Raw genomic sequence first — 14873 nt, forward strand, 5'->3', positions numbered from 1 at the left:
AAGACCAGTTGATGCAATCAAACAGAAAACAATACCTGTTGCTCCAAAGTCAACAACACCAGTGGCATTACTACCTTTCAATCAGAAAGTCAGATATTTATATGCACCCGGTGAAGCTGAGGGTGACAGCAGGAAGCGTGCAACGGATCCAATCTGGAGTATTGACATTCATGAAATCAAGAGAGTAGTAGAGACAAATCCACCTATATATTACTTGAGAGAACCAGCACCGCAAAGAGCCTTTGTAAAAGAGGAATTACAATTAGTTCCACGTGGTACAAATGTTAAATGATTTTTTATTTCAGATTTTATAGTGTTAACAAAAATGGAAGCTCTGAGAAAGAATTGCAACTTCATTTTTTTAATTTATATTTTTATTTTGAGTTATAAAATCAAACTCACAGCGATGGAAGACTCTGTATTAGAATCTTTATCGACAGTATTTGACACCGTTGAATTACAAGTAACGGATCCTCAAAATGTGCAGTCCAGTGTGCAAGACGCCATTGAACAAATTCCAAACAATTTGTTGATTGAACCTCCAGTAAAAGTGCAGATAGTCAGTTTAATAAAATACAAAACAGTCAGTGATGAGGTGCTAGAAGTTCATGTTTCAACCAGACAACTAGCACTTAATTCTATGGCAGAATTGAATGGAAACTGGGCAGATGAAATGATGAAACGGTTTGAGCAAGCTGCAGAGGATGCAAAGATGAAAGGATCCGGATGGTCAGAAGGTGAAATTCTAAAAATAGAATTGAAGCTAAGTAAATTTGCCCCCATCAGAGGTAGAAGTTACATACCTTTACCTCCTGCTCTTGTCAAAAAACGTGCTGTGCTGAACATAAAGAATGATGATGACAAATGTTTTATGTGGTGTGTTCTGGCAAGACTGTACAGTGTAAAGAAAAATGCAGAAAGAGTGTCTAACTATCATGCATACAGAAATAAACTAAACTTTACTGGTATTGAATTTCCTGTCAGCATTACAAGCATTGACAAATTTGAACAGCAAAACAAACCCATCACCGTAAATGTTTACACGTGGGATGAGGAAGATGAACTGAAACCAGTCAGAATATCAAAGAACTCACCAACGATTGGTGATTGTGATACTAACCATGTTGACATGTTACTAATGACTGATGGTGTAAAATATCATTACACTTTGATTCGTACAATGAGTAGACTGATGGCGAGCACAAGCAATCACAATAGTAAACAAGACTTTTGTAGGCGATGTCTCTTGCGTATTCCATCAATTCATGCAGCACTTATACACAAGCAACATTGTAAGAGCGTTGATGATGCGGTTGTGAAGTTAACAACACCACCGCCAGACAGCAAAGTGTATTTTAAGAATGTATGCAAACTACAGAAAAGTCCTTATGTTGTTTATGCTGACTTTGAATCTATCATTGTGCCATATGAAGGACCTTTACCAAAAGACCTACCTAAAACAGTAACTCTAAGTAATCATCAAGTCTGTTCATATGCATTTATTGTTGTTAGTTCAGATGGTAAACATTCTAAACCGCAATTGTACAGAGGACCTAATGCAGCAAAGAACTTCTTACAGCAAATGAACCAAGTGCGAAATGACTGCTCCAAACAACTGAATCTTTCAGACATTGTTATGAAACCTGAAGACCAAGAACAGTTTAACTCTACCACACAGTGTTGGATATGCGAACAAAGTCTAACACCAAACATAGACAATCCAATAGTAAGAGATCATGATCATGTAAGTGGGCAGTTCCGAGGAGCAGCACACAGCAAATGTAATCTACAATTAAAGTTTGATCCTAAGACTTGGAAGCTTCCAATCTTCTTCCATAACTTGCGCGGTTATGATTCACATCTGATCATGCAGGCAGTAACTGATGAATACAAAGCAAGATGCATTGCGCAGTCTTCAGAAAAGTACATGGCCTTTACTCTGAATAGTTTACACTTCTACGATTCTGCTCAACATCTGATGGGAACACTTGAGTCTTTATCTTCATCACTAACTGCTTTCCCAATCACATGTAAGTACTTTGACAGTGACTTAGTTAGAAAGGGAGTCTATCCATATGAATACATGGATTCGTGGGAGAGGTTTGATGAAGATGAGTTACCACCAAAGGATGCTTACTTCTCACGGCTGAAGGGTAAAGGTATAAGTGACGAAGACTATGAACACGCTAAGACTGCATGGAATAAATTAGGATGTAATACAATGGGTGATTATCATGATCAATATTTGTTGGCTGATGTTTGTTTACTTGCAGATATATTTGAGAATTACAGAAGAACATGTATGAAGCACTACAATCTAGATCCTTCACATTACATATCTGCACCAGGCATGAGCTGGGATGCATTTCTTAGATTTACAGGAGTAAAGATTGACTTGCTATCAGATCTTCCTACACTTCAGATGATTGAAAATGGACTACGTGGAGGAATCAGTATGGCTTCACACAATTACTGCAAAGCCAACAACAAATACTTGGACGACTTTGATCCTATGAAACCTTCTAATTACATCATGTATCTAGATGCAAACAATTTGTATGGTTGGGCAATGTGTCAGACGCTTCCACTTCGGAACTTTAAGATCTATTCAGGACCATTTTCACAATGTGTTGTGCTGACAATATTAAAAGCAGGCCCAGACAGTCGAAAGGGATGGATACTAGAAGTTGACTTAGACTATCCACTATCACTTCATGATCTACATAATGATTATCCTTTAGCGGCTGAGAGGTTAAAAGTAAACCCAAGAGAACCTCCAAAGCTGGTGCCCAATCTGTTTCACAAAAAGAAGTATGTGTGTCACTACAGACTGTTACAGTTTTACATTAGACATGGATTAATTTTGAAGGCTGTTCATCGTATAATTTTATTTGATCAAGAACAGTTTATGAAACCTTACATCATGAAAAACACAGAACTGAGAACCAAAGCCGCTGATGCATCAGAGAAAGACTTTTTTAAACTGATGAACAACAGTTGCTTTGGTAAGACAATGGAAAACCCACACAAGAGAAAGGATGTTAGACTTGTTACAAGAGAAAATGAGGCCATCAAGCTGACATCCAAACCACAGTATCAAGACTTTAAATACTTTCATGAACAGCTGTATGGTATCTTAATGAAAAAACTTGTAGTCAAGCTTGACAAACCAGTATTCATAGGCTTTACTGTGCTAGAGTTGTCAAAACTGTTGATGCTTGAGTTTTTGTATGATTATTTGAAACCAAGATATCCCAAATCGAGAGTACTTTACACAGACACAGATTCATTCTTACTTGACATTCCAGCGGATGACATTTACAAAGATCTAGAAGCTGAAAGTCCTGCAGTAAAAGGAAAAGATTCTTTTTATGACACTTGCGACTACCCTAAAGAATCACCATTGCACTCAAATGTTAACAAGAAGGTTATTGGAAAGATGAAAGATGAAATGAATGGGAAGATAATTAAGGAGTATGTTGGATTGCGTGCAAAGATGTACAGTGTTGCAAGTGAGAAAGGGGTGGTTAAAAAAGCAAAGGGTGTAAGCAAACAGGTTGTAAAGTCGAGCATATCGCATGATAACTACAAGGAAGCACTGTTTCAGAAGCGAGTGTTTCACCATGACAACCCTAAGATCAGTTCCGCGCTTCATCAGATCAACACAACTATTGTAAACAAGAAATCTTTAGATGCTAATGACACAAAGCGCGTTTATTCATCACCAGAATATTCTTATGCAATTGGCCACTGGAGAACAAACGCGGCTTCAAATAGTCTGAGTGTGTAATAAGAATTTTTGTCAATCGGGAAAACCCGCTATGACAGCTTTGTTTTGACTGCAGCGGGGGAGAGGACGTTGCTTGCGTTTGGGAAGTGTTTGTGAAAGGGGAGTTAGTAGGCTTTGTTGAGTTTCAAAGCAGCCACCAAGTACACTTATCAAAAGCTTGAATAAAATAAACAAGTCAATTGAATAAGTTAACACTCGGCGGCCGCCCGAAGGCAGCCTAAATATTGAAGCGTAGTGAAGCGTAGTGAAGCGTAGTGAAGCGAAGCGTTGAAACAGAGTGAAGCAAAACCAATAACACAGCTGAAGCAGGGTGTTGAAGCAGGATGATTAAGAAGACAGCCAAAGCAGGGCAGGCGCAGCAAACCGTACATGCATGATCGTTACTATATTTAGAATCACGTCATTACTATTTTTGAAACCGTACATGCATGATCGTTACTATATTTAGAATCACGTCATTACTATTTTTGAAACCGTACATGCATGATCGTTACTATATTTAGAATCACGTCATTACTATTTTTGAAACCGTACATGCATGATCGTTACTATATTTAGAATCACGTCATTACTATTTTTGAAACCGTACATGCATGATCGTTACTATATTTAAACACTTGTCTAACAGTGCAGGCGCAGTGTGATACTTCTGTTGTTGCGCACAAACAAGCACTGTAAGTCTAAGACTGGGACTGTTGGAGCTCTGATGTGACAGGAATATGCGGCGTTTCTGACCAGTACTCTCTGTACTCTTCGATCTGGAGCATCTCTTCGATTTGTTTAAGTTTGCCCATGATAAAACTGATTGGCAAACCAACAGTGGTAAATCGCGGAAATGCATAAAGCGATCTAGCAACGGCGCGTAGTCTACGCGCATGAACATCGGAATAGCCAGTTTTTGCTTTCAACCAGTCAGCCCACGTTTCTTTCATTCTCCCTTCTTTTCTTTGCTTCTCCTGCCATTGTTTGCACATAATCAAAAACTGTCCAAACTGAATGTAAATTAAGATTTGTTGTGCGTCCTGTCTTTTGAGATTTCTCATCCCTTTTTGCAGTCTTTCCACAATATCTTTTTCATTTTCTGCTTGAGCAAAATAAGCATTTGTGAAAGCTTCTGTGGATATAGCATGGCTAACATCTGCTTGGTTTGAAACGAGATAGTGATGTAAATCATTTGGCGTTGTTGGTTCTACTCTCTTTTTCTTTCCGTCTTTTTCTTTGAACAAATCTTCTATCTTCCTTTTTGGTTTTTTGGGCAGTCTCATTAATCCTTCTGTTTTAGCCTTAACTGCTATTAAGGCCATCTGCTCAAAATATTTTCTATTCTCTTCTAGTACATGCTGTTCTTCTTCTGTCCAAAATTCTGATGGTGTTGGCGCTGGTAGTGGGACATTACAAGCTTGTTCCATGTCAGGTAGAATTAAAGTTGTTGACCGCCTAGAATAATCTAACAATTCTTGATGAACATTTTGCGATTCAAGAAGCTCTTTCTCTAATTCTGCGACATTCACCTTGTTAAATTAAGCACTTTTTTCACTGAAACACATACACGTCCTCACAGAACAGCACCGCAATACGAAATGGCGAGACAGGTCTGCCTGGTTGCTAACAACACAAACTAGATCGGGTTGTTATCAACAGACAGTGGTGGGCGGAAGTGACGTAACTGTTGCCAACACATGATTTAATCTTGTCTTGCCATTGGAGGAATATAGAAGACAGGCTTGCTGTTTGTTTTTACCAGATCAATACGGTAGTTATGGCTTACCGACGAACGGGCAGATTGGATCAATACGCACGCTGGCTGCAACTAGTTAATATTTCAATGGAAACTAAATTTAGCGTTGCACAGAGAGAAAGGGAGAATGTACGTTCTGGGTTACTGATTCCGACAGACCCGGCATTGGTTCAAAACAACCTTACTTTACTGTATTTTTTTTGTATGGATTTATGCAGTATTTTTCTGATTTTGTCGCATGTTTCATTTTAGTAAAAGTTTAGTCCAGAAGCCTATTTTGCGTTAATATTTAGGGTCTGTCGGAATCGGTGAGCCAGAACGTACATTCTCCCTTTCTCTGCCAGTATAGGTCCTAGGGAGGACCGGGTTGGCTTTTCGCCAGTTGACTAGCCGCCGAATCCACAAGTACGTAGAGGGTGCCTCAGCTTCTCCACCACGACCCTCCTTGGTCTGACACTCACTCCTTTGCCATGATCAGTCGGATGCCACTTTTCACAATTTTATTCTAAAGTACCAACAAATCAAATCAATTCCCTTCCGGAATAGCAACGTTCCACGTTTCTTGAATACAAAAGCATTTCTGCCTCGGAATGAAAGAATAAAACTCTACAATCGTGTATCTCCTGCAAGGAATTGATTTTAAATCCTGTTCTTCCAGCATTTCCATTACGGAAAGTAAAAGGTTTTTTTTGTTTTTTGTTTTTTTTTTTGTGTTGCTCATCTTCACCCAGGCACACATCGTAGAGCTTCGGCTCTGATATCTTTGACCCAAATTGCTCTAAGCAGAGAGGTCGTTAAACTGTATTTTCGTATAGTGGTCAGTATCCCCGCCTGTCACGCGGCAGACCGGGGTTCAATTCCCCGCCGGGGAGGAGATACATTTTTCTACTTTATTTTTTTTTGGACAGTCAAGGCGAATTTATTGTCTTTTTTACGTTTTGAAGGCCCGGAAGGCTTCATCCACCAACGCAGCTCTGTTACTGTTTAAAAAAAATTAGTCCATTAGGAAATGGATTCTTTCTGAATAAAAAGCTTCCAACACGTCATATATCCCAGAAACGATTTTCTTGGTCAAATCTTCGGGTGACTCTGATCCTATTCAATGTTTTTTGAGTGTTTATTGGCCTCTCTCACTTTGCAATCTTTAAACAAAAAAATGTATTAATGTTAGACATTTTAATATGTACTTCTTTCATTTTGTAATATTATTAGCTACAGTATTTATACGATACTAGTATAGCCTCTTACCAGGCACTACTCTTGTTAATAAAGAATTATGTTATCTTATATGAAGTCTTTTCTTTCAAGTTTTGATGTTGAGGCTGACAGATTGACTGATTGTTTTGCCGATATCGTTCAGTTGCGCATATGGTTTTTTTTAAACTTTTGTTTTTACCTGTACACCAAAAAGATACATTTATTTCGAATTGTCAGTAACTTGTTACCCAGACCGATCAAATTGTCATAACAAAGAACGGCGGTGTGTTACGCTCTTGTCTTCCCATTACTTTTTGTAACAGAATAATTGAGTCGGACAAACATCACAGATAGTGCTCTGTAGAAACAGGGCACTGGTTGGTCCGGTGTCAGAATAATGTGACTGGGTGAGACATGAAGCCTGTGCTGCGACTTCTGTCTTGTGTGTGGCGCACGTTATATGTCAAAGCAGCACCGCCCTGATATGGCCCTTCGTGGTCGGCTGGGCGTTAAACAAACAAACAAACAAACAAACAAACAAACAAAAGAAACAGGGCATTTAAGGTTGAGTTCACAGCGGTCTTGTCACAGTTTAGATGGATTACAAACCACAAAGACTGCATGGTCGCTAACCTGCCTGTGCAGGCAGCGGTCTCACTTCAACGTGTTGTGCACATGAGACTGAATTTACGGACGGCTGCTTTTGGACTCATTCTGATAAACGCATGACCTACTAAAAATGAAAGCTTATGTGTGAACACATTAAAAAAAACTTTAAAGGTGGTCGTCTACATTTTTGCTTTTTTTCAATAATCTTATGGTTAGATTTCGCTAAAAAAGTTATGTCAGATGATGAATGAACCATGGGGAAAAAAGTTATAGAAAAAAAAAATGTAAAAACAGATTTTATTTTTGGGTAGCGTGACTCACGCTTCCAATATTTTGTTTTCTGTTTGCTGAGAACATGTGCTTTGCCTAAAAATACTGACCAATCAAATTCATGTCACTATGCTTATAGCCACGCCCAAACAAGTGGAGCAACAGTTTGACACTGGAGCGCTGTCCACGCTTTTTTTAAACGCACGAAATGCACGGGATTTGAGAGGAGTTTTGCGCTTGGCATTTTCCAAATAAGGATATCCTACTATGAGTACTACGCTGGAATACTACAATGAATTTTCAAACGGCTACACTGGCTTCGTCTTTCCTGATCGAAAGGGGGTGTATTGTTGATATTTGTAGATAATAAACTCTGCATTTTAATGGTCAAATGGCGATTTCGGTTTAAAAATGTAGACAAGGACCTTTAAAGAAAAAGTTTGTAAAAAGATGGGTTTTTTGCGTGTGTGTTTGTGTGTGGTTTTTTTTTTTTTGGCGTACAAAGCCGGGGTTTAAATTTCTCTCTGAACACACAAGGCTTGTAACAAGAGCTATTGACGTGTTTCCTAGAGCTGCCAATTTAACGTTATGTGAGTCCAGTTCGCTTGCAGCTCCTCGGTAGTATAGTAGTCAGTATCCCCGCCTGTCACGCTGGAGACCAGTCACCAACGAAAGGCGAAGTGACTTCTTTTTTTTTGTTTTTCTTTTTTAAATGTAATCCGTTTTTTTGGCGAGGAGGAAGGTTTCATCTACCAGATGAGATCGGCTGTTACAGGTTTTAGAGACAGGTATGTGTTTTTTTGCTCCCTTTCAAACAAGCATTTTAATGACGGACATTGTTTTTTTCTATTTCAGCTTTCAAGCATCGTAGGCAGAGCACATGAGACTGTACTGCCGGCTGCTCTTAGAGTCATTCTGATAACCGCATGACCTTAATATGAAAGCTTATGTCTGAACAGAAAGAGCTTGTCAGTAACATGCACTATTTTCTTTTTGCCTACAGCTGCGAAATTTATGTCCTGAATACGAGTCCTGTTCTTCTTCTTCTTCGGCGTTCCAGAAGTCCTGTTCACCTGCAGCTGATTTGCTTGCTTATACGAGTACTCTTGTTGTTAAAGAATTATCTTAACTTACATGAAGACTGTTATTTTTATAATGCCTGAACACAAAAGGCTTGTAACAACCAGGCTGTTGCCGTGTTGCCTTGTCACCTACTGCTGGAAATTTTAGTACGTTATAAGAGTTCTGTGTTCACATGCAGTTCCTCGGTAGTATAGTGGTCAGTGCAGGGCACATGAAAGTTGACGATAACAACATAACCTAAAACTGAAAGCTTATGTCTGAACACAGAAGGCTTGTGAGAAGCATTTGCGCCTTGTTGCGTACAGCTGCGAGTATTACATTGTTCGAGTCTTCCTCGCCTGTAGCTCCTCGGTAGTATAGTGGTCAGTATCCCCGCCTGTCACGCGGGAGACCGGGGTTCAATTCCCCGCCGGGGAGGGATTTTTGTTTTTGTTTTTGTTTGTTTTTGTTTTTCATGGAAGTCTACTGTATTTTTTAGACAGTCAACAACGCAAGGCAAAGTGACTTTTTTTTAAATTTTGTTTCTGGCGAGGACGAAGGCTCGGCTGTGCAGGTTTTAGAGGCAGACATGTTTCTTTTCTTTCGAACAAGTATTGTAAGCTGAGCACATGAGATTTGAAAGATGCGAGTCCCTATCGCTTGCAGCTCCTCGGTAGTATAGTGGTCAGTATCCCCGCCTGTCACGCGGGAGACCGGGGTTCAATTCCCCGCCGGGGAGGGTTTTTTTTTTTTTTCCCCATTCTAGTCTACTGTATTTTTTGGACAGTCAAAAGGCGAAGTGAATTTTTTTAAATTTAGTTTCTGGCGAGGACGAAGGCTTTATCCATCAGACCAGCTCAGCTGTTACAAGTGAGACTGACATGTTTCCTTTCTTTCAAAGAATTATCTTATCTCATATGATGATTTGTCTTTTAAGTTTTTATGTTGACTGAATGTTTTGCCGATTTACGCGACCTGTTTTTCTATTCTTTCGACTGGTACACCAAAAAGATATCTTTAGAAATTGTGTTAGTTACCCAGGCCCATCAAATTATCACAACAAAGAACGGTGGTGTGTCATACCGCTCTCACAAATTCCCTTCTTAATTTTTTTTTGAAGTTCGACAAACAAAACAGATAGTGTCCTGCGGTATTAATGCATTAAGGTTGAGTTTACAGCGGTGTTGTTTTGATGGATTAGATGGATTATAAACAATACAAAATGCATGGTTGCAAATGCGCCTGTGCGGCTTGCACACAGAGATATAGAATCTATTGTATATCTCTGTGGGCTTGCAGCTGTCTCGCTTCCACGTGATCTGTACATCGTAAGCAGGGCACATGAAAGTTTACGATAACCACATGACCTAAGTGATGGTTAAGTGATGTCCTGTAATGTACAGAATTATATATATGTAAAAAAAACAAAAAAAAACTTCACCAAAAGAGAATAAAAAAAAAATTAAAAAAAAAAAAAAATGAAAGCTTATGTTTGAACACACTAACAAGCACTTTTGCTTTGTTGGCTTACAGCTGCTGCGAATAAGGAGTGGTATGAGTCTCGCTATAATGTAGCTCCTCGGTAGTATAGTGGTCAGTATCCCCGCCTGTCACGCGGGAGACCGGGGTTCAATTCCCCGCCGGGGAGGCTTGTTTTTTCCTTTTAGTCTGGTCGAAGGGATTTGTTTTTGGGTGGCCTGTTTGTGATCATAACTTGTGTGAAGTTACCTCAATTTTAAGACTCCCTTTTTTTTAAGACCTGATTTTTCATATTTTTGTAGGGCTTAAAAGGGGTTTCACTGTACTCTGATCCTTGTACAATCCTGGATAGGTTTCTGGTGGTAAACATGATCGTTAAAACAGCAGAAGGAAGGTATCTTTAATTGTTATTTCTCGCTCTAAGACAAAGCCCGTATGACGCATTAAACCCGACTTCGTTAATTCAAGCCGGCTTTGGCTGAACTAGAAATCACTAATGATTGTGTCTTGTGAACGGTTTGCAGATTATGTGAAGACTATGTCACACACCTGTCATATTCAGCAATGTGTTTCAATGATGAAGTTTAGAACATTAAACAACAATTTGCCTGTACAGAAAGAACGTTATCTTAACATCCCGAGGTCAGAAAGAACTTGCACCAAATGTGTATCACAAGACATAGGTGATGAATTCCATTATTTATTTGTCTGTGATTTTTTCAAGGAAGAAAGAGCTGAGTTGTTACCACCTTACTATTGGAAAAAAACCTAATGCATTGTAACAGCTTTTCATAACATTTTTAATTTTTTTTAATTTTTATTTTTATTTGTTATATTAGCATATATCATGATTGTATTGATTGTATTTATTGTTCAAAATGCCCCCATGGGTTATGGACCAATAAAAACTTGAACTTGCGACACCGGTGAGCAAATACTAGACTCATTATCAATTGTCAAGATTAAAACCGATTCCGTTGACGCTCGTGTTTTGGCCGGGGACGATGATTACCTTTTCCCTACATTTTTGGGTGCAAATAGTGACGTCTGTTCTTGACAATTACTCCGTTATTAAAGATAGTATCACGTCGTTTCCTTCTCCCGTTCTCCCTCATTCATCTTTTTATTTGTTTTGAAAGTTCTCGGTCATATTGTTTCAGATTTGTCACCCATGAGAGCTAAGGCAAAAGATCGTGAAACTTTGTCTCTCTTTTACCCAACAGCAGGGTATCCTGTCATGTTCCCTTTGGGGTGCAAACTGTCACCCATGGTTGGTGGTTATAGGACGACAAGTGATATTTTTACTTCTTGAGTTTTACCGGATGATTGTCATTGGCAGGACTCTTATGCTAAAACCAGGCGAGCTAATGAAAAAGAAATGGATAGAAGAGAGAGAGAGAGAGAGAGAGAGAGAGAGAGAGAGAGAGAGACAGAGACAGAGAGACAGAGACAGAAACAGAGACAGAGACAGAGGGAGGGAGAGATAGGGACAGAGCCTCGGCCCAGAGATGGAGAGAGAGGGGGGGGGGGGAGAGAAACACTGTTCGATTAACAACAACCACCCTCACCAACGCAAACTACCACACCACCACCTCAACCACCATCACCACCACCATCATCCTCATTCTCATCACAATCATCATCATCAGCAGCAGCAGAAGCAGCACTAAACAGCAACAGCAGCCGAACAACAACAACAACAACAACAACAACAACAACAACAACAACAACAACAACAACAACAACAACAACAACCACCCGGCCATTCATTCATGACGTTATCGACTCATCTACAGGGCCTAGCATTGTAAGCCGTTCGGCTTACTTTACGCGGAAATAACATCTCCAGTACGCGGAACTCGATTTGGTGTACGCCCAAATGCAAAAATCTGTTATTCCCAAACGGTAAACCCAAACAGTCCCAGCTTTCGTTTTGTGCGCCGTTCGGTTCAATTTTCAATCGGTTTGACAATTTGCTTGAGCATCACTTCCTCTGGCATCGCGCGAGCATGCTTTGTGCCGGTGTTTTGAGGCTCTAGACTTGAAATAATGTCTCGAAGCGACATTGTTGAACGTGGTCAGCCATTCAGTGACAAAGAATCCAGGTATTCCTGGAAGTGGGAATGGCACTTTTAGGCCAAATAACACAAGATTCATTGTCAGTTTTCTTGTTTTCTGTCTGTGTTTTGCTTGTTGGTGAAGGCATAATTTAGTTGCTCAATCTTCTTGGGGGGGGGGGGGGGGGGGTGTCATTTTAGATAAACAAAAAATCTCCAAAAAATCTTCTATTTTCATAGTTTTTTTTCTATTTCACCACTATTTATATTTCTAATTTTTTTTCCCCACCAGGGGCTTTGCCCCCTGGACCCCACTGGGGGCCTCCTGCGGCCCCCAGACCCCCGCCTTTGTAAGCTGAACTCACTTTTTCCAATGCTAGGCCCTGCATCTAATCCGTTGCTGATGACCGTGCGTAAGCAGCGAACGCAGGTCACGATGACAACGGAAGTTGGTGAAGTCTGTACCGGAAGTAACCTTTAGCCAGATAATTACCATCCATATTGTACTAAAAAGTGATCGGATATAGCAATCTATAGCACTCAGTCATACTCAACATGATTTACTAACACTTTCAAACAACAAAAGAATTGGTCTTTTCCTGCTGTGAGGGTGAGGACGAGTGCTCGCGCGCTTGCTGGCAGCGGAAAAACCCATTCCTATAGTTATGGCTGACACCTCGCATCAGTCTCCAGTTCTACCGTCATCATAACATGTACCTCTGTTTATAGTTTACATGCCGCGGGTGAACTGGTGCGTGTTTCAACGCCATACAAATGCACGAGGAAGAGAGAGAGAGAGAGAGAGACTCGACAGAGAGAGACAGAGAGAGAGAGAGACAGAGAGAGAGAGAGAGACAGAGAGAGAGAGAGACAGAGAGAGAGAGAGAGACAGAGAGAGAGAGAGCCAGAGATAGAGAGAGTGACAGATAGAAAGACAGAGAGATATATAAGAGAGAGAGAGGGGGAGAGAGAGACAAAGAGAGAGAGAGAGGGGGGAGAGAAAAAGAGAGGGGGAGAGAGAAAGAGAGACAGAGACAGAAAGAGACTGAGCGGCAGAGAGAGAGAGACAAGAAGAGAGAGGGACAGAGACAAAGAGACGAGGAGAGAGTGAGAGAGGGCGGATCTGCAGGGATTTGCAACATGGTTTTCGCGGGAAGGAAGACAGAGAGTGAGAGAGATATAATTATACTGGACGGATCTGTGGTATACCAAATGAGTGAGGTCAATTATGTATGTATATACATCCGTAGATGCCTTTCATTTGTTTCATGGATTAATTCTATAGACTTTTTTGAGTGGTAAATGTTGAAGGATGAAAGAAAATATATTGTGAGTGGACGGATGCATGTTGTGCTTAAAATTGAAACTGCATTTTCCTCAGCAGGGAAGCTATGTTGTTTTGGAGAAGAAAAAACAAAAAACACTTGCATCCGCTCACTCCCCTGTCGAGTATTTGTCAAGAGAGGTCAACAGCAAGATAAGTGGCCTCTGTAGAGAGGGTTTCGGTTTGGGTTGAACAATAAAACGTTGATTGAAAAAACACACCCAAAAAACACACAAAAACATGGTTTTGGCGGGAAGGAAGACGTACGGAGAGTGAGAGAGATATAATTATACCGGACGGATCTGTGGTGCTTATGAGCATGGTTTACACAGGAAGGAAAGCGTAGACCATTTTGCAAATCAACATGAATCCTTCGACACATACCACAAATCCACATCCTGGTTGCTCTCCGTGCAAAGTGGGAACTCTAAGCTGAATTTTCAGTTGTAATCAACATCCATGTCAGTCTGCGAAATAAATCTGACCCCCCTCCCCCCCCCAAAAAAAAAAAAAAAAAAAAAAAATCTGCACAGCTGTTTGGTGGCCTGGGCAGATGTGTGGTTCCTCCACTTAGTCCCATACCAAAATTGAACAACCTGCATTGGTTTTCTTTGTGCAAAAATGTTTGTTTTTACATTTAGTCAAGTTTTGACTAAATGTTTTAACATAGAGGGGGAATCGAGACGAGGGTCGTGGTGTATGTGTGTGTGTGTGTGTGTGTGTGTGTGTGTGTGTGTCTGTCTGTGCGTGTCCCGTCGCGATATAACCTTCGTGGTTGAAAACGACGTCAAACACCAAATAAAGAAAGAAAGTCTGTGCGTGTGTGTGTGTAGAGCGATTCAGAGTAAACTACTGGACCGATCTTTATGAAATTTGACATGAGAGTTCCTGGGAATGATATCCCCGGACTTTTTTTCTTTTTTTCGATAAATACCTTTGATGACGTCATATCCGGCTATTGTAAAAGTTGAGACGGCACTGTCACACCCTCATTTTTCAATCAAATTGATTGAAATGTTGGCAAAGCAATCTTCGACGAAGGCCGGACTTTGGTATTGCATTCCAGCTTGGTGGCTTAAAAACTAATGAATGAGTTTGGTCATTAAAAATCGGAAACTTGTAATTAATTTGGTTTTTTTATTAAACGATCCAAAAATAATTTCATCTTATTCTTCGTCATTGTCTGATTCCAAAAACATATACATATGTCATATTTGGATTACAAACAAGCTCTGAAAATTACAAATATGGAAATTATGATTACAATTAATTGTCCGAAATCGATTTAAAAACAATTTCATCTTATTCCTTGTCGGTCCCTGATTCCAAAAACATATAGATATGATA

General features: G+C 40.0%; 3 non-coding genes across 3 annotated transcripts; all 3 read left to right on the plus strand.

Annotated features, from left to right (window-relative positions):
- Window positions 1-9032: 9032 nt before the first annotated feature.
- On the plus strand, window positions 9033-9104 carry Trnad-guc (transfer RNA aspartic acid (anticodon GUC)). Its single transcript has one exon. It is a non-coding gene; the product is annotated as a tRNA-Asp (tRNA).
- A 229-nt stretch (window positions 9105-9333) lies between these two features.
- Window positions 9334-9405, plus strand: Trnad-guc (transfer RNA aspartic acid (anticodon GUC)). The gene has a single exon. It is a non-coding gene; the product is annotated as a tRNA-Asp (tRNA).
- Window positions 9406-10242: 837 nt separating this feature from the next.
- Window positions 10243-10314, plus strand: Trnad-guc (transfer RNA aspartic acid (anticodon GUC)). The gene has a single exon. It is a non-coding gene; the product is annotated as a tRNA-Asp (tRNA).
- The last annotated feature ends 4559 nt before the right edge of the window (window positions 10315-14873 follow it).

This window comes from Littorina saxatilis, linkage group LG15 (assembly GCF_037325665.1).
Source record: "Littorina saxatilis isolate snail1 linkage group LG15, US_GU_Lsax_2.0, whole genome shotgun sequence".
Classification (NCBI taxonomy): domain Eukaryota; kingdom Metazoa; phylum Mollusca; class Gastropoda; order Littorinimorpha; family Littorinidae; genus Littorina; species Littorina saxatilis.